The sequence below is a fragment of the Canis lupus genome, chromosome 25, assembly GCF_011100685.1.
Source record: "Canis lupus familiaris isolate Mischka breed German Shepherd chromosome 25, alternate assembly UU_Cfam_GSD_1.0, whole genome shotgun sequence".
Classification (NCBI taxonomy): domain Eukaryota; kingdom Metazoa; phylum Chordata; class Mammalia; order Carnivora; family Canidae; genus Canis; species Canis lupus.
Genome location: NC_049246.1, coordinates 29,044,954 through 29,063,801, shown reverse-complemented (window position 1 = coordinate 29,063,801; position 18,848 = coordinate 29,044,954). Strand labels below are relative to the sequence as shown.

Below are 18,848 nucleotides of genomic sequence, written 5' to 3'. Positions count from 1 at the left end.
TATTTAACCAACTGAGCTACCCAGATTCCCCAGTAGTTCTGTTCTTTTTTTTAGATTCTATTTATTTATTTATTCATGAGAGAGAGAAAGAGAGGGGGAGAGAGAGAGAGAGAGAGAGAGAGAGAGAGAGAGAGGCAGAGACACAGGCAGAGGGAGAAGCAGGTTCCATGCAGGGAGCCTGATGTGGGACTCGATCCCTGGACTCCAGGATTACACCCTGGGCCAAAAGGCACAGTAGAATCTGTGTTTAAGGAATAGTTATTTTGGGGAGGGGAGGTGGAAATCTCCTTACTGTTTTCCAAATTTGCTATTCCAATAGTGTACAGAGGTTCCTTTTTCTCTACATCCTAATACTTGTTATCTCTTATCTTTTTGATAATAGTCATCCTAACAAGTATGAGGTGATATTTTGTTATGGTTTTGATATGCATCTCCCTGATGATTAGTGATGCTGAGCACCTTTTTTGTACTTGTTGACCATTTGTATATCATCTTTGGAAAAATGTCTATTCAGGAATTTTTCCATTTTTTAATTGGGTTGCTCAATGGGTTTTTTTTTCCCAATGAGTTGTAGGAGTTCTTCATATATTTTGGTATTAACTCTAATCAGATATATGGTTTGCAAATATTTTCTCCTAATCTGTAGATTGCTTTTTCATTTTATTGGTTTGTTGTTGTTGTTTATTTGTTTATTTTTTTGTTTTTTGTGGTTTTGTTTGTTTTTTTGCTGTGTAGAAACTTTTTAGCTTGTTTATTTCTATTTTTGGTGGCTGGGCTTTGGTTACCATATAAGTGATAGCTTTTCAGGTAGGTCTTGAGGGAGATGAAGAAGCTTTCCAAGTTAGACAAAAGAATTTGGGTGTGGGAAGGGAATTATAGCCAGAAGGATCCACATGTGCAGAGATTTAAGTCAGTATGTACATGAACTAGCTGGTGAGCAGCCAATATTTTGAGTAACTGGTCTGGAGAAGGGACCAAAAAGCCAGTTGGAACTTATCATATTAAGGAATTTGGACTTTGTTCTATAGGAAAAAGGAAAATGTTGAAGGTTTTTAATCAAAGAGATGATAGTATCACATTTATTTTTTAGAAAGATTAACTCTAGGGCAATTTGAAGGAGATAAGGGCAAAAGAGACCAAATAGGTAGATAACGCACTGTAGCAGGTGGTGAAGAGACCTGAAGAAAGGGGTGTAGGGGAATGTTTGCTGAAGTCCTGTAGTGTGCTGGCCATTTTGCATGCAGTGTCTCATTTCACTATCACAAAGCCCTGAGATCAGAGAGGTTAAGTAATTTGGCCAAGAACCATCGTAGTTAATATTTGGACCCAGGACCATATGACTCTAAAGCCCACTCGGAACTACAGTGAAGTCACAAGGAATGGAGACAGGAAGGATCACAGCTGGTGTTAATCATAAAAATGACTCCCTGGGAAGGGAAAGAATTGGGGAGGTCAGAGAAAATGATGACTACATTAACAGTACCTGTAAATGTGGTTTGGATGGCTGGGTTTATGAAACGCCTATGGAAAGATACCTACTGTGCAGTTTGGCTCAAGAGTTCAGAAGAAGGATCTTGGCCCAGGGTAGAGATTTGGCTGTGAAAGTCACAAATACATGCTCCTAGTGAGTGCTAAATAAGAATAGAAGATGACTAAGGGCAGAATTCTTGGCACATCTACATTTAAAGGTGATGAGGAAAGAAAGGTCAGTGGGAGGAAAGAGAAAGGGTGGTGAGAGAGCAATGTGATGAGGAGCCAGGATTGGACCATTTCAAGAAGCTGGGTGACGAGGACTACCAAGTCCTGCAGAAGAATTCCAAAGGGAAGTCTGAAAAGATTCACTGGCATTACCGAAAGAGGAAGTCTCTGGTTACCATAATGAGAGCAATTTTAGTAGTTTGGCAGAAGCCAGCCTTCTGGATGTTACAGAGTAAATGGTGGTAGAGGAGTGAACATAGAGATTACTCTTTTGAGAATTCTGATGCATGATGATGACAATAGCAGTTAAATAAGAAGGCTTACTATTTGCCAGACACTGGGCTTACAATTTACACTCACTATCCAGGTTAATCCTTACCATACTCCTATTCGATATGTACTGTTATTATCCCCATTTTCTGATGAGGAAATTGTAGCCAAGAGAGTATAGAGAGGTTAAGTAATAAGTCCAAGGTTTATACCACTAATAGTAGATCAAAGATTCAAAATCTAAATCTTTTGGAGCTCAAACCTGGTGTTGTAAGATGGTGGTAGTTTGGGCCTGAGCCTGTGTATAAGAAGTGGGGGAAATCCCTATAGTGAGGAGAATATTGACTATATATATTAAAGAGAATAATTGATGGAGCACGGTCACAGGAAGGAAGGATATAGCAGATCACATTAAAAAACAAGAGTGCCTAGTTTTGGAGTGCCTAGTTCTTCTTGGAGAAGAATCCATGAATATGGACCCAGATGTCAGCTAAAGTAGTTTTGTTTTGTTTTAGATTTAAGTAAAATTGGCTTAAGATCCCATTCTGCTTTGGGACTTCATTTGAAAGTTCAGTGTCTGTTCCAAGATCTTTGTTAATTCCTGGAAGTTCATCTGATGGTTTCTTTGGCTTTTGAGAGTTTCTGCTTCCACTAAATTCTTCAGCTTACTTGTAATTCAGTTTTCATGTTCTTGGTTTTCATTTCCTTGGTTCCATGCTGACCCAGCTGTAGGACTTAGACCACTCTCCTTTGCATCTTTTTTCCTTGATTTCCCTCAAATCACTCACATAGGGATTTGTGCATGTATCAGATTTTTACTAAAGATTTTATTTATTTATTCATAAGAGACACACAGAGAGAGGCAGAGACACAGGCAGAGGGAGAAGCATGCTCCTCGCAGGGAGCCTGATGTGGGATTTGATCCCTGGGCTCCAGGATCATGCCCTGAGCCAAAGGCAGACTCAACTGCTGAGCCACCCAGGCATTCTCCATGTGTCAGATATTACTGAAGGCTTCAGGGATTTTATATCCTTAGCAACACAAATAATGTGAAGTCCAATAATAGAAATTTCTATTTTAAACATGCTTTTAGCTCCCCCATCGCTGGAACTCTCTCCCCAGACTTCAACCTCCCACACCATTATTTAAGCCCCATCTTTTCTTATACTCCTCCCATTTCCCCTCCTCTTTGCCCTGTTCCAGTCTTCACATTCTTCTTCTTTTTAAAAATGCAGATCTGTTTAGCTATCTCCTTGTTTCACAGTTTTATTACAAGCCAAGCTTTCTTCTTCCATGCTCCAAGTATCATATCAAGGTAGTTTCCTCAATAAGGCATTTTCTTTCCCTAAGAGGAACTCTGGCATCGGCTGCTAAAATAATAATCTTTTCACCTCAGTACTTAAAGATGGTTTCAATGTAGGAGGAGAGAACTTAAAGGGATTATGTCTGTTGCTTCTATATTCTCAGTGAATATGAGATATGCTCTTCTTTTGAGGTAGGGATGTGTCTAGGAGAGATCTGACAGCTAAGGTGAGGGATTATGTCAATAGAAATTTACCAGGTTTTGAAACTATGATAAAATACCATATTTACATAAAATGATTCCTTAAACTCAGCCTACAGATCTGTAGAATTGATTCCCTTGCTGGAGATGGATTATTCAGTTTACTGAGTACTCTGGTCAATATAAGAAAGATAGAAAAGGCAATGGAGAAAGAAAAGTCAGTGTAAGTAAACTAAAGTCAGGATAATGGGGATCACAGTTCTTGTTAATCCTTTCTCTCCCCTACCACTGGCACGAATACATACATGCCCAGCAGTTTCGGCATTGCTCTGGAGCTAGATAGCTGTTCATCTTCCAGCTAAAAAAGGGAAAAGGAGTCACGTTAGTCACATTCCATTACAAATGACCTCAAATGTAGTAATTTAAAATACAACTACTTATTATCTCTCAGTCTCTGCAGGTCAAGAATTCAGGAGCAACTTAGCTGGGTGGTTCTGGCTCAGGATCTTTCATAGGCTACATCATCTGAAGAACAGACTGGGGCTGGAGCATCTGCTCCCAATCCCACTCACATGTTTGCTGGCAGAAGTTTCAGTTCTTCACCACATGGATCTCTCTACAGTGTTGCTCATGACATGGCATCCAGCTTCTTTTAGAGTGAGTGATTAAAGAAAGAAAACCACCAGCTGAAATGCCTTCTATAACTTAATCTCATGAATGACCTACCATCACTTCTGCAGTGTTCTGTTGGTCACATAGATCATCTGTGGTACAGTGTGGAAGGGGACTACACGAGAGTATGAATCCTAGGGGTGAGATCAATGGGGACATTTTGGATGCTGATTACCACAGGAGTCTTTCCAAGAAAGATTGTGTGTGTGTGTGTGTGTGTGTGTGTGTGTGTGTGTGTGTATGTGTCTATGTGAGTTCATACCTTAAAATGCCATGAAGGGGGTGTAGTTAGAAGGTTAGCTGACTTCTGGATTTAATGGACTCGTAAAATAACAAATATTTGGTGGCGGTGGTGGTGGCACCAAAATAAATATGTCTCAGTATTTTGTCATGTAGGGAAGATTTTTAAAAAGCTGCCATTTATCATCACTTTAATTTTATAAAAAGGAATTTTAAAAAAGATTTTATTTATTCATGAGAGACACAGAGAGAGAGGCAGAGACATAGGCAGAGGGAGAGGCAGGCTCCCACAGGAGTGGGACTTGATCCCAGGACCCCAGGATCACGACCTGAGCCAAAGGCAGATGCTCAACCACTGAGCCACCTAGGTGTCCCTATAAAAAGGAATTTTAACATAAGAAAGGGGAAAGGACATCATCTCAAAATAAAGGACAATCTTTAAATTGAATATTTAGCTTTATTAAAAGCTTGATAACTTGCCTTTGTTTTTCTCATTTAACTGTGGACTGACAAAGTTTCATCCTATCTCGGCCCACAGACTGTCAGTCAGAAGCTACTGAGGACAGACTTGAAATGTTCTAGTACCTTTAGAGATAAGTATGAGAATCATGGAGAAACATGCAGTAATCCATTCAAAGTAAGTGCAACAAGGAATTGAAATGGTTGATACATAAAGATAGCAATTTTATAAAATTATGCTTGTCAACTGGAAAGGCACGACAGAACTGGCAAATATTCATTGGTCTTTGTGTTTTTTTGCTATTTGTGTTCCTACTAATATTTAGATGTTTATTATTTAAAGATGAAATATAAAAAAATTGAACATCATTGCAGCATATTTAAATGTACATAAAAGTAATACAAATGCATGATGTTTGAACTTTTAAAGTATTTTCATATTTAGTATATTTTACATATGGTTAATATATTTTTGGATTATTTGCATCACTTATTTCATTCATCCTTTTTATAAATAATCACCTCTTCATTTTATAGATATGCATTCCTTTATAACCCACACCATGTTATTATGTGTGTCCCTTATTACAGAAGATGGACTATCTGGGGATGCTGACGTTCAGTTGGTAGAGCATGAGACTCTTGATCTCTGGATTGTGGGTTCAAGCCTATGTTGGGTGTAGAGGTTACTTTAAAATATATTTTAAAAGATGAGATATCTGACACTATCCATTTGAGGTAAACTTTGGATTTTTCTCCCCCCAGAATTGGATTTGTAGAAATGTCACATTTTCATTTGGTTTCATTTTTCACCTATGGTACAGTGTTTGCAAGGCTGAAGGTGTGGAATGAGGAAGGGATCAATGATTCACTTGTCCTGGCACTGACTAGGTCCCACTAGAATCATGCTCTTCTCACTTCAGTTGAAAATTAAACTTGAGCAATATTTAGGAAAATAGTGAAAAACTTTCTCTATAATAAAATCTTACTGTAGGGCAGCCTGGGTGGCTCAGCAGTTTAGCGCCTCCCTTCGGCCCAGGGCGTGATCCTGGGGTCCCGGGATCGAGTCCCGTGTCGGGGTCCCTGCATGGAGCCTGCTTCTTCCTCTGCCTCTGTCTCTGCCTCTCTGTGTGTGTGTGTGTCTCTCATGAATAAAAATAAATAAAATCTTAAAAAAAAATCTTACTGTAAACATTCATGAATTGGTTTAGCCTACACATTTTCTTCTTGATAATCTGTTTGGCAGAAACTTTTTTTTTTTTCCAAATGTACATGAACTTCATGTTATGACTAAGTTATATATATTTTTAAAGCTTTAAAAAGTTTTTTTTAGCATTATTGCTTTTACAAATTATGCTTCTAGGGAAAAAAAATATGCTTCCAATTGTGATTTTATAGCCATATTGGTTAACTAAGAAATTAGCTGATGTTCTCTAAGTACTTCTATGACATTTTGCTGATTTTCAGTTGGAATGCCTTGTTTATTTGAGGCATTTTTAAGTGGAAGTAGCAAGCATTTGATTTTTTTGAATCTTGGGTAGCTTTTTTTTGGTGAAGGATAATACTGAAGTCATAGAACTGCATACAGTATGACATTGAAACTCAGCCATCAATGCTCTCCCTAGTTTTTCTTCTTTTTTTCTGGTTACAACTCTCATTATGCTAAATTCTACAAACACTCAGACATGCCATGTTGTGGCATGTTGTGTCTAACTGAGCACATTTTTGCTACTCACTGGCATAATTCAGGGTAAATGTTAGGTGCCTGTATTTTTGCCTCAGGGGAACATATGTATCATTATTTGGAACTTCCAGGAGCAAACTTAGGAAATTTTGATGGCAATTTGATATCTACTGATCATCAAACATGAGTGCCCCTGCAAAGCTATGCTGAGATGGTGGAGGAGAGAATAAAAAGTCACAGGAGAGACAGCACTTGAAGGAAGGAGGGACCTTAGAGACAGATACATTATATTTTAGGGACAATTAATTTTTAGAATGTTAACTGGTCATTACAGATTACATGTCTTATGTAGGTAACAGGTTTGAACCAGGTTAAGCTTCCTAATGAATGTGAAACTAGTACAAAATTTCTTTTTCACAGCCACGTGCAAGATAGCAAGTACAATGACATGAAGCAAGGAGTTAACAAATCCTTTTTTTTTTTTTTTTTGACAGTAATGTGTTTTGCTTTAGAGGTGATGTTAATTCAGTGTTCTTACTACGAATTATTTGCAAACCATCCAAAACTATTCCACATTTTGCCAGATAAAAAACAGCCTCTCTTAAAAGCTAACATCAAAGCCAGGACTTTCAGAGCGAGCCACTTAGCAGGCTAATGAGTGCTACCCATGGAGCCTCAGAAGATGACCTTTTGTCTTTTTGGCATTGATGGACCAAAGAAAAAAGAGTAACCTTGAAACTCCAATCTAGAAATTGTCATCCATTGTTCTAATTATAAGCCACAAAATTGCTCAATCATTTATATATAGAAAAGATCTTGAATAGTGGCTGTCAGCACTTTCCTTTAAAATCAAAGCTTTACAGATAGAACAAGTTCTTATCTGACTTAAATTCACGGATAATTCCTGAATCCTACCTTTTGAAGGTTGCTGGGGGTCCCCAGTGGCTTGCCTGTGATTGATCTAGAAGGCTTGCTGAGTGGATTGTGGGTCTGGCAGCCATCATCATGGAGAGTGACCACCAGCGCCTCTTTCCCTAAGACTTTAAGTTAAACTTTTATCGATTTCTCTTTCCATAAGACTAAACCCCTTTTTTCCTGGATATTAACATTTTGGGAAAAATACGTAATCAGCTGGGATCTTATAATGGAGTTCTTTGCTGAAATCTATAAAATAAATTTCCTGGCATAACAACATAGTCTTGTTACTACAATCTGTCACACTATGTGCATTTTATATTTCTCTAACATCTACGACTTAAAGTATAATTCCCTTGCGAAAGAAAGAAATACCAACTTCTTAGGCAGCCAGTCTTTCAATCTTTTTGTATCATTTCTACATTTGACTCATTTAACAGAATCAGATGCCTCTGTTTAATCCATTAATGCAGCATACAATTCACATTGCCATTTTCAGCATTTCTCTTGCACTGCAGTGTAGTTATAGCTGTTAAGATTTCAGGCTCCAGAGTCAGACAAAGACAACTTGGGTCCAAATCCTGGCACCACCACTGATCAGGTGTGTGATTTGGACAAGTTATATAACCTCTCTGGCTTCAGTTTTCTCAGCTGTGAAATGATAATCATAAAGGTACTTAGTATGTAGGGTTGTTAAAAGGACAAAATAAGATAATATATTCCACAAACAGAAATGTAATCACACTAGCTTAAATAAGTAAGATTTTCTTTTCTTTCTTCCTTTTTTTTCATAGTAAGTCTATGTGAGTAATCCCATGGATACCCAGTGACCGCTGGGATATATGACCAGAGCTGGAGAGTGAGCAGCCTCTGAGGCTTCTCCCTCCATCTCTCACAGGTTTGTGTGCTTCCTTCTGTATGTTGACTCTGTTTTCTGCAGACCTCACTGTTCTTGGCTTATTACTGTACATATGTCCAGAAATTCTTTCCTCCAAATACATTTAATTTATTAGATGAAGCACTCTTCCCACCTGACTCCTGCTCCCAAGTTTCCAGATGAGAAGTCCAATCAGCTGGGGCTGGAAGGCATGGGGTCTTGTGATAGGAATGGTGGCTATTTCCAAAGGCTGAGAGTGGCATAGGGTCTCTAAAAAGGTGGTGTAATGGTGAGGGTGGGGTGGCAATAGTTGACAACTCTAGACTATTCATAGTGACAATGTTCCAGGGTACTTAAAGGCTCCTTATTTTGACCATGAATTACTTATTTGAAAAATCTTATTGAAGGAGAATATACATACAGAAAAGGACAATAACCTAAGTGTACAACTTGATGAATTTTGACAAGCTGATAACCAATGTGACCAGCATGCCAGCTCATCAAACAGAACATGACCAGCACCCTACATAGCTCCTTTTGCTCCCGTCTGATCACTGCTCCTTACGGGTAGTTTTTCCTGTTTTTGTACTTTATATAAATGGAATTATAACCCAATGTACTTTTTCGTGTCTAGCTTCTTTTGTTTAACCTTGTGAGATTCATCAGTAGTGTATGTATTCGTAGGGCATTCTCATTGCTGTGAAGTATTCATTTGGGTAAATACACTACATTTTCTTGATCTAGTCTATCACTGATGGACATGTAGGTAGTTTTCTGTTTCTATGTCTTCCTTATGGTGCTGTTGTGAATTTGTTTTGTTAAACACAGACACGTTACTGCTGATTACTTTTACCACCACAAGCTCGTGCAGGGTTTGCTGAATTATTTTCCATCACATATAATTGAATTGATGGTCTCTTACAGGTGAATATTGTTATGCCTTTTATCTGGTGATTTCTTTTTATGTTGTACATTTCTTAGTATGAGGGTAGGGTTATGTTTTAAACATTTTGCATACATGAAAAAAAAAACCCTGTATGTGTTTTGAGAGGGTACTCAACTATTTGTTGGTGGAATAAATGAATAAACAAATGAACAATGGTGTATGTCTTTTCCTTTTCTGGGAACATGCTCTATTTATAGGCTCTAATTGTTGTATTTAGACAAGCCTGACCTGTTGCTTAGCCAAAGCTGATTGGTCAAGGGGTCAACACAGGACTGAAGCCAGGACAATCATGTCTCTTTTCCAGGAATTTAATATCTGGAATGGAAGGAGGGAGACTGGGTACTGCAAAGTCCATCCCTATGACTGTGCTCTAGAGAGAAGATCCATGGGTTCCTGCTATTTGGTACCAAAGGCACACTGGTTTCTGTTCTTCCCTACTTCCTTGAAAAATATAAAGATCTGCATATATGACAGTTAAATAACAATGCAAAACTATTTTCAGTTCCAAAATGCAAAGTAGAGACAATAAATGCTGTGAAAGGTCACAATATGGAGAGATCAGTGAAGACTAGCTTCACCGCATACCCTGTTGTCTTGGTTTTCTTTCCGGAGGAAAGCTACTATGAATGTGATTGTATTTTCCAAGCCAGAAATTGCAGAGTTAAGGCAACAGCCCAAGAGAAGAGTAATGAGGACTTGGATCAGGGAAATAAGTGTGGGACTGCAGAGAAGAGACAGAAGAAATCCTATAGGTGAAGGTGTTAGTCTTAGAAATTGATTTGATAATGATGGTGAAGAGAGAAGTCAAGATGGTACCAGGTTTTGTGTTTCTATGATAGCAAGGATAATGGTAACACCATTATCAATAAGAACATTTGAGGAAAGCAAAGGAGGAGGAGTAAAGATGAGTTCACTGTGGGATATATTAGGTTTGGTGAGACAGATTGTTCTGGTCAAGAATACTGGCTCTGGAGTTCAGAGGACTTGGAGTTCCATCTGTACCTTGTGTCCCACTCTGTGATCTTGGGCATCTTATTTATTTAGCTTCTTTAAGTCTCAGTTTGCCATGTATACACTGATATCTCCTTGTAAGGATTAAAATGAGACAATGCCTACAAAGGGGTTAGCTTATTGCTTTGCAAGTAAGTATTCATAAAACATGCATTAATAGGATGATGATGTGCTGATGTCTGGAGTGCAGCCTGAAGACAGGGACTGGAGTGCCGCAGGGAGGAATCTGCTCAGAGGTGCATATGATGCAAAGGAGCTGATTGACATTGGCAATAAAGCATGTGTGGAGAGGAATCAGAAAGTAGCTTGTCCTATCTTTTCAGGAACTGAATGAACTCTTAAGAGTCAGGAGAAGGAACAGGAGCCAGAGGAAGAGGCTGAGGCTACAACTCTTCGAGGGGAAGAAGAAGTGAGAGAGGACAGGCTCAAAAGATCCAAAGGAAGAGAGGTAGCACCCAGGGCTCCAGTGAAGTCAAGGAAATACCAAATTTTGGTTGGGTATCCTTTTTCTTCCTAAAGCTTGACTATCCTAAGCATCAAATAAATCACCCATAGGGGCAACAATGTGTTAAGTCACTCAGATGTGTGAGAAGACATTTAGGCTGAGTCCTCCAGGTAGCAGCTTCTGCAGGTCCTCTCTTGTCAGTGAGGAGATGAACCAATACCTGGTAATTCTTACCATAGCTTCTGGGCTTCTGTGTGTCTCCTCCCACACTGCCAGACTTGTGCCTGCTGCCACAGATCTCTGGAGGAGAGCCAAGAAGATGAACTGTTTAAAAAGAGAGAGAGAGAGAAAGGAAAAAAGACAACTTTAGATTATTCAGGATAGTTGGGCAACAGTTTTCTTTATTTTCATTTCCTGGAATGCTTCTGATTTTTTAAAAATTTGCTTCCCCCCTTTTCCTGAACACATTGGTAAAAGTTAGGTTTTTGTACATATGCGATGGTGGTAGGACTTTGAATATTTGTTCATGGTGATATACTATTACAATAAAGGAATAAAGGTGAGGGAAACAGTGGGGTATGAGAAGAAATGGAAATAGGGGTGAGTAAGGAGGAGTCAGGAAAGAAGAAAAAGGAGGATCAGAAAGAGGAGATGGGTTTGGAGAGATGAAGAGTGTGTTCTGGAAAACAGTTTGCTAGGGTTTTTAGTTTTGTTTTGCAGATGGAATCCTGAGCTCAAACTTCCCTCTGGGAAACTAATCAATCTTCAGGATTTTCTCGGCCTCCTAGCTAGAGCGTGGGCCTGGTCTCCACCAAGAACAGTGTGTGGATGGGATATGGCAGCTGTAGAGCTGTCTCAGGGGCTGCAATCCGGGTAGAGTACTAGACCTCCCATGTGTAGGAATAGCAGCCGCCCTCTGGCCTTCCCCAGCTTCTCCAGGTTCTGGTGTGTGTTGGGTTCCCTACTTGGGAAACCCTGGAGAAGAAGCCCTGCCCTCTGGGGATTTAACACATGTTTATTTTTATTTTTTATTTTTTTAAACACATGTTTAAAAAAAATGTTGAAGCAAATTTGATCTTAGATTCTATTGCATTTATAGATTTTAAATAGTGGTTTAAACTCATTCGCGGGGCACCCGGGTGGCTCAGTGGGTTGAGCGACTGCCTTTGGCTCAGGGCATGATCCCGGGGTCCTGGGATCGAGCTCCGCATCGGGTTCCCGCAGGGAGGCAGCCTGCTACTTCTCCCTCTGCCTCTCTCATGAATAAATACAATCTTAAAAAAAAAAAAAAAAAAAAAAAAAAAAGCTCATTCTTGAGTTAACAATAACGATCAGGTGTGGCTTTCAGGATTGGTAGAGTTCCTTCCTTCGCCCACTCCATTGTTTCAGTTACCCAAAAACTCTTGTCCTGACTTTGCAGGTGTGGGAGTATCTCTTAGGACTGTAGAATCTGGCACTCTTGGGTTCACAGGGATTGGCTCTTAAGAGCCAATATTTCAAGTATTTCAAACGGTATTGCTCTCCCCCCTCCTCCTAGTTTTGGTTGCTCTTGCCACTGGACTGCATTAAGTCATTGTTTTTGTAAAGGTGGGTTGTTGTTGTTGTTGTTGTTTTCGTTAACCATCCAAGCTGCCCGGCCTTTTCTTTGTTGCTAAATATTCAAAGTGTTTCAGACCATTGCTGGCGACCGTCTGCTCATTTAGAAAGGCCTTTTCCACCGATACGGATTTATTTTTGCATTTAAATTTCCGCCGGCCGGCTCCAAGCGGCTGGGGCTCTTGCAGTGGGGCCCGCAGTCCTAGGTAGGGGTCTCCAAAGGGCGAGGGGCATCTGCAGGGCGCCGCTGCGAGGGCTTAGGCTCGGGCTCGGGCTCGCCGCGTCCCTCGTCCCGGCTGCCGGGCGGGCCGCCCTCGCCCTCGCCCTCGCCCTCGCCCTCGCCCTCGCCCTCGCCCTCGCTTGGCCGAGCGTTTCCCACAATCCCCGGCGTGGCCGTCGCCGCCGCCGCCGCCGCCGCGGCTCCCGGACTCCGGTGACCCCGCTGGCGGAGCCCGACGCCTCGGCGGCCCTGCGAGCGCCGTCCGGAAAGTCCCGAGCGCCGCTCGGCTCGCGAGCGCCCGGGTTCGGCCGTTTCCGGCCATTTCCGGCCCGGCGCACTTCGGCAAGTTCCGCAGTCGCTTGTCGGAAATGGCTGCTCGCCGGCAGGGGGAGCGGAGGATCCGGCGCGGCCTGGAGGGCGGGCGGCCGGCGGCAGGAGCGGTTCTCGGGTCCCCGAGTTGCGGGCGGGCGGCGGCGGCTCGTCCCTGAACTGGAAGCGGGTCGGACTCCTGGCGACCGAAGCGGCGGCGGCGGCGGCAGCGGGGGCCGCGAGCAGCCGGGGGCGGCGGCCTAGAAGCGCTCGCGGTAGGGATCGCGGGGCTGGAGCGGGGCCGGGCAGCGGGCGGGACCTGGTCCGGCAGCGCTGGGGCCGCAGGAGCCCGGGGCAGGCTGCGCCCTGCGCGGCGGGGGCGTGCAGCCTCGGCGTAGGCCTTCCCAGCCGTCTCGGGGGCCTGGGGGAGCACCCCGGGGCCTTAGCCGCCAGCGAGGAAGTAGCCCGGCTCCGGGGGGCTCTCCCCTCGACCCTCCCTTCGCCCCGGCGCCCCTCGTAGCCTCAGTTTGGGATGCCCACCCCTGCCTCTTTTCTGGAAGCTCGGCTTCAGCTGTGCAGCCTCTCCCGCTCCCTCAGCCCTCCACCCTGCCTTTCCCCCAGTGTTTGTCCAGCTGTTTGTGTAAGAGCATCTTCCGTCGACGAAGGGGCGGCCCGGGTCTGCCCCCCTTCCCCTGTCCCCCCTCGCCCCCCCTGCACACACTACCACCATCTGCTTTGCGCCGCGTTCAGACACGGTCGCCTGCAGCTGCTCCTCCTTTGGCTCTTTCCACGGGGTTCACCTCCTTTGATCATAAGCCCGCAGTCAGAATAATAGCCACTTCCTGTCCGAGGGTCCAGGTGCCGCTGTTCTCTGCATCTGGCGCTCTTGCGCCCAGGCCCGGCTCCGTAGCGATGGGCCGGCCTAGCGCTGCCCGGGCAGGAGAGGGGCCGCGGAGTGCACGTCTACACTGCTGAAATCTTAGCCCGGTGACCCGACCCCGTGCGCTGCAGGGGACAGTACAAATCCCGAGCCCTTTGAAGATCAGGCTGGGCTGCCAGACTGCACATAGTGTCTGTCTCTTCTCCACGCTGAGCCAGTGATTCAGTTCCTCTTTGTATATCTGTAGCTCTCAAAAGACTTGAATTTGGTGGATCTGTACTTCTTTCCCTTTAAAAGATTCTAAGGGATTCATCAAGTCCTATTAGTTAACTCCTATGGAGGAGGAGGAGAAGGAGGAAATGCAGAACAACGCCTCCCCCCCTCCCCCCCCCGCGCCCCGTGTGTGATTTACTTAAGGGGTGTCTTTAGCAGTTCTTCCACTTTGTTCTGTTTTCCCTCTAATTTAGGTAGCTTCAGTTTTGAAGGCTGGGTTCCCCATGTTTTCTTTTGTTTTAAAAAGATCTTTGTGTGTTGCAGTCATGGAGACTATCTGCGTTTTTCCTTGTTTTGATCAATGATTAGTCTTGCACTCTGTCCAGTTATTATACAGTATATCCGGAGCGCCTGGGATAGGAGTAACCTGTGGGGCCTTGATAGTCTTGGGTGAAGCTAAGCATTCTCAACAACTTATTCAGCAGGGGGACTTTTAAGTATTTCCTGATGAAAGAAAGACTATCTTCTAAAACTCTTATTGGTGAGTTAAAAATACCATATCCTGTAGGAATTTCCTGATCTTCCATCTCTGTGGGAGTTTGAGGAATCATAAGTACTCATAAGTTTGTGAGAAACCAGCGTAAACGCTTTCTAGAGAAGAATTAGAATTGTGAATTGTCAGAATCTTGAAACATTTATTAATATCTGAAAATGTGCTGTCAGGGGGCATGACTGCTAACCAAATGATTGACAAGAGCCTGTCTTCATTCCTTCATATTTCTCTCTGTTTTCTAGGGAAAAAACTGGCATTAAATGTGTGGCATGCAGTTGGAATATCCTAATGATTAGACCTCAGAGTTTTAACCTATGAGTAAAAAGACTATACGTGAACAGGTTAGAGAGCAATGAGTCACGGGTTAACTGAGTAGTGGACTTCTAGGACGTGGTGGAAGGTTCAAAGGATGGTTGGAAGCCATCAGAAGAATGTGGGGATTCGATAAGGACGTGCCCTTTCCCTCAGGTCACTAGGCTAGCTGTTGAGTGGAAAGTCATTGAAGGGTGGTACAGGAGTGAGGTGGTGGCAGAGGTGTGTGTGTGTGTGTGTGTGTGCCCTATCTGAGGTGAGACTGGCAAATAGTCCCCTGGAGGAGGGTTGTAAATACTGCCTGAAATAGAAGTAGAGTCAGATATTAGGAAAAGGAAGATCCCTCTAGATCCATTGTTGGTAGAGATTTGAGTGATTGCACATAGTAACTTCAGAGTGAGGCAAGGAATATGGATCTTTCATAAAGTCCTAAAACTGCACTTATTTCTGCTGAATATTAAGTTTATATCAGAAAGCTTCTGTTAGCATATTTATTTCCATTTTATTTTTATTCCCTCTTAGTTTTTGGTAACGGTTTTGAAAACCTATAATGATAGGATAACTAAGAGGAAAGAGGATTTTTCACGTTTTTGAATGTTCCATGAAAATAGTGGAGTTCAGACACATGCAAGTTGAACTTAAGAGGGACAGAGGTGGGCTCACCTATAAGCATAATCTTTTCCTGCCTGAACCAGTCCCACACTCCTTGTACAATGGGAATTTTTCATATCTCTTTGGTGATGTTACTAGGTGGAAGGGAGGAGCAGTATTAAAAATTTTGTGATCTTGAGTGAATAAGAGGAATATGGAGTCTCCATTTAGCACATTATTTACCTCCCCTACATTCAGGCCATAATGTTTAGTGTGGGTTTTCACTCACCTGCACCAAAATGACCCAGTAAAATCCCAGGGATAGAGCCATAGGAAGATGGATGATGTCTCCGCGTTTAGTCACCTGTGTGGTTTTTAACCTGAGAGTACTTTTACAGGAAAGTAAGTAAACTGTTTCTGTAAAGGGTCAAATAATAACTATTTTAGGTTTTGCAGTTCTTCAGCTTTGCTTTTGTAGAGTGGAAGCAGCATACACATGATACATATATATATGATAAATACATACAATAGGACATAAAATCCGTAACTGAATGAGCAGAGCTGTGTTCTAGTGTAACTTTATTTACAAAACAGGCAGCCAGATGTAGTTTACCAGTGCCTGCCCAGGTGTATTGGCCCCTCATACACATGTCATTACTTTTGGATATTTTTCCATTTGTGTGCAATACTTTTTAGACTGGTCAGTGATATTAATGATTAACATCCCAGACGTTTGTTTTGGTGACTGTTTCTCTGTTATCCTACCTTCTTATATCATTTTACCCTTGTTCTCCAACTTCCTTTTAAACATTTTTTCAACGAATATTTGATATTCTGTGGGAGGAATAAGAAATGAATTAGGGAATATATCCTTAGCTTTTATGATAAAAGAAATACATAAATACCTTATGATGTCAGGTTACAATAATGTCTTATTACTATACCATCATACAGTACTTTCATATATTCCTTTTTTTGTTACATGGATTTTGATCTTTACAGTAGCTCTGAGAGATAGGAGGGTAAATGTTAACACTATTCCTTCTTTTGACGGGGAAGGAAGGTAGGAAGGAAAACTGAGATGTGTGGAGGTTTAGTTATTTGACCAAGGCCAGTGGTAGTAAGTGCAGAATTCTTGAACTGGCCAGTATTACTTACTGACCTGTCTCCATTTGAATGTGCACAATGAAATGAATCTTCCTGGGCAGAAAAAGACTAGCTTTCTTTTTCTTTATTGACGTGCACTTGGCCTCTCTGTAATTGTCACTTTTTAGGGAAGCATAAAACAAGTCTATGACATTTCTTCAGATGTTGGAAGGTAGCCATCATGTTTTCCCAAGACAAGAGTTGCAGACTTGTGTGCATGGGTCAGTGAGGCCAGCACACATATCATTTGGCTGCCCAGTTTATGCAAAAACTTAAATTGGGAACGGTCTTTTAAAGATTTTTATTTATTAATGAGAGGCACAAAGGGAGAGAGGCAGAGACACAGGCAGAGGGAGAAGCAGGTTCCCCATGGGGAGCCCTATGTGGGACTTGATCCCAGGACCCCAGGATCATGACCTGAGCCAAAGGCAGACATTCAACCATTGAGCTGCCCAGGCGTCCTGAGAATGGACTTTTAGAAGTGGGGAGATTTCTCATAAAAATTTCTTTCTGGCTTTTCTTGAGAAAAAAAAAAAAAGATTCAGTGATACAGAGCTCATATTTCTATCAGTAGTAATCTCCTTTAGGTGCTAAATATACTTTCCATTTTGCTAAAGTCTCTACCTGCTGACTTCATTCATTTACTTCATTTTGAGGGCTTCTGTCATTATTAAGATTTCTGGCCTTTTCCTAGATCTTCCATTCTACAGGCTAAATATTTCCATTTCCTTCAAATGTTTCTTTTCTTTTTAAAAGATTTTGTTTATTTATTTGAGAGAGTGTATGAGTGCAGGGGAGAAGCAGAGAGAGAGGGATAAGCAGACTCCCCGCTGAGCAGGGAGCCCAACATAGGACTTGATCCCAGGACCCTGAGATTATGACCTGAGCCACCCAAGTGTCCCCAAATGTTTTTTATTTGACAGATGCCCTCATCAGCTTCTTAGTCTTCTGCCCTCCATTTACTTTGTTAATGCCCTTCTTAAAGTGCACACAACACAGCTTATAGTCGTCAACATACAATGTCACCTTACAGAGTGGAGAGTAACCTTTACTCTTTCCTATTTTGACACTAGGTTTAAAAAAAAAACAAAAAACAGAAGAACAAGATGATAAGGTTTCTCTTTCCCCAAGCAGTCCTACATTCTTGACTCCTGAAATTATAGTCAACTGAAGTCACAGCTCTGTGTTGTATGTATGTGTAGGCTGATGTTAAGCCACATCATTTCCATGTAGTTTTGGGGTCTAAGTGATGAACTTTGCCTTTATCTCTATTAAATTTCCATCTGCTTGGATATTCCAGACTAACAAAATCTTTTTGTATCCTGATTTTTTTTTTTTTCCAGCCTTGACATACTCTTCCCAGCATGACTTTGTCTCTGAAGTGGAGCTGTAAAATATAAAAAGCACTGTCGCTTAGAAAGTAGTTAATGAGGACCCTGTTATTAATGGAGCCAGTGGACAACTTAGGGGAGGCCCTTAAAGAAAGCATTATGCTTTAAAATCTTGGAGGTGAAACAAAAGGAGGTCTTGGGAAGAGCCTTGCTGCCCTGAGTTGATGTATTGGTAACATTTTATCCCCCCAGTAAAATAGATACATATGTGCTTTCTTGTGCTCCAGGTGGTTGTAAATCCAGTGGGGTCCAAGAATCTAAAAGGATCCTTGAGGTCATTTAGTTCAGTCCTTTGATTTATGAGTTAAAAAAGGATAAGGAGCATACAAGTGAAGAAGGACAAGAAATTGTGAAATTGGGGGACCCAGTGAATCAGACAGTAATGAGAGAGGGACAGCAAAACTGGAGTCTTGAGTTGAATTCACCCATGAAGGTTGCAGTTGGATACCTGAGTCATAAACCTGATTTATGTATCACTTACCACACTTTTATATCAGTTCTCTGTCTCATTCATAGCATAAAATAAAAATCTTGTTTTCTTGAGACACAGAAGCCTGAGACAAATTAGTTTACACTCCTGGCACTTGCACATCGAGTTGACTGCTCCAGGGAGATACTTTAGCAAAATCCATCTGAAAACCTTATTTTTAAAAGCCTGTGTTTTCTACCCCCTCCCTCCCTCCCTCCCTCCCATATAGTAGAATCTATGTTTTTCTTCTTACTGTGATATTGTGAACATTTTCCAATTTTATTTTAAATGATTGGAAAGCTTATCGACAGCTCAATAGTCATTTGAATGACATGGATTTTGTCATACTTTGTACTTAACCATGCTTCTAATTTTGAACATTTAAATTTTTATTATTCTTTTTGCTATTAAAAATAAAGTTGTGTTCACGTGGAATACATTCCTAGA

The 18,848-nt window shown here is 41.8% G+C and overlaps 1 protein-coding gene across 2 annotated transcripts in view; it reads left to right on the top strand.

Moving 5' to 3' along the window:
- EXTL3 (exostosin like glycosyltransferase 3) overlaps nt 1–18,848 on the top strand; it is a 151,834-nt gene that overhangs the window by 41,264 nt on the left and 91,722 nt on the right. Inside the window, exon 1 of one of the 2 annotated variants that reach the window (XM_038573705.1) lies at nt 12,913–13,121. The exons of the other annotated variant lie outside the window; for it this stretch is intronic. The gene's annotated coding sequence lies outside the window, so the exon portion shown is untranslated. Of the gene's footprint in view, nt 1–12,912; nt 13,122–18,848 lie in introns of those variants that run through there. 2 annotated transcript variants of the gene reach the window in all.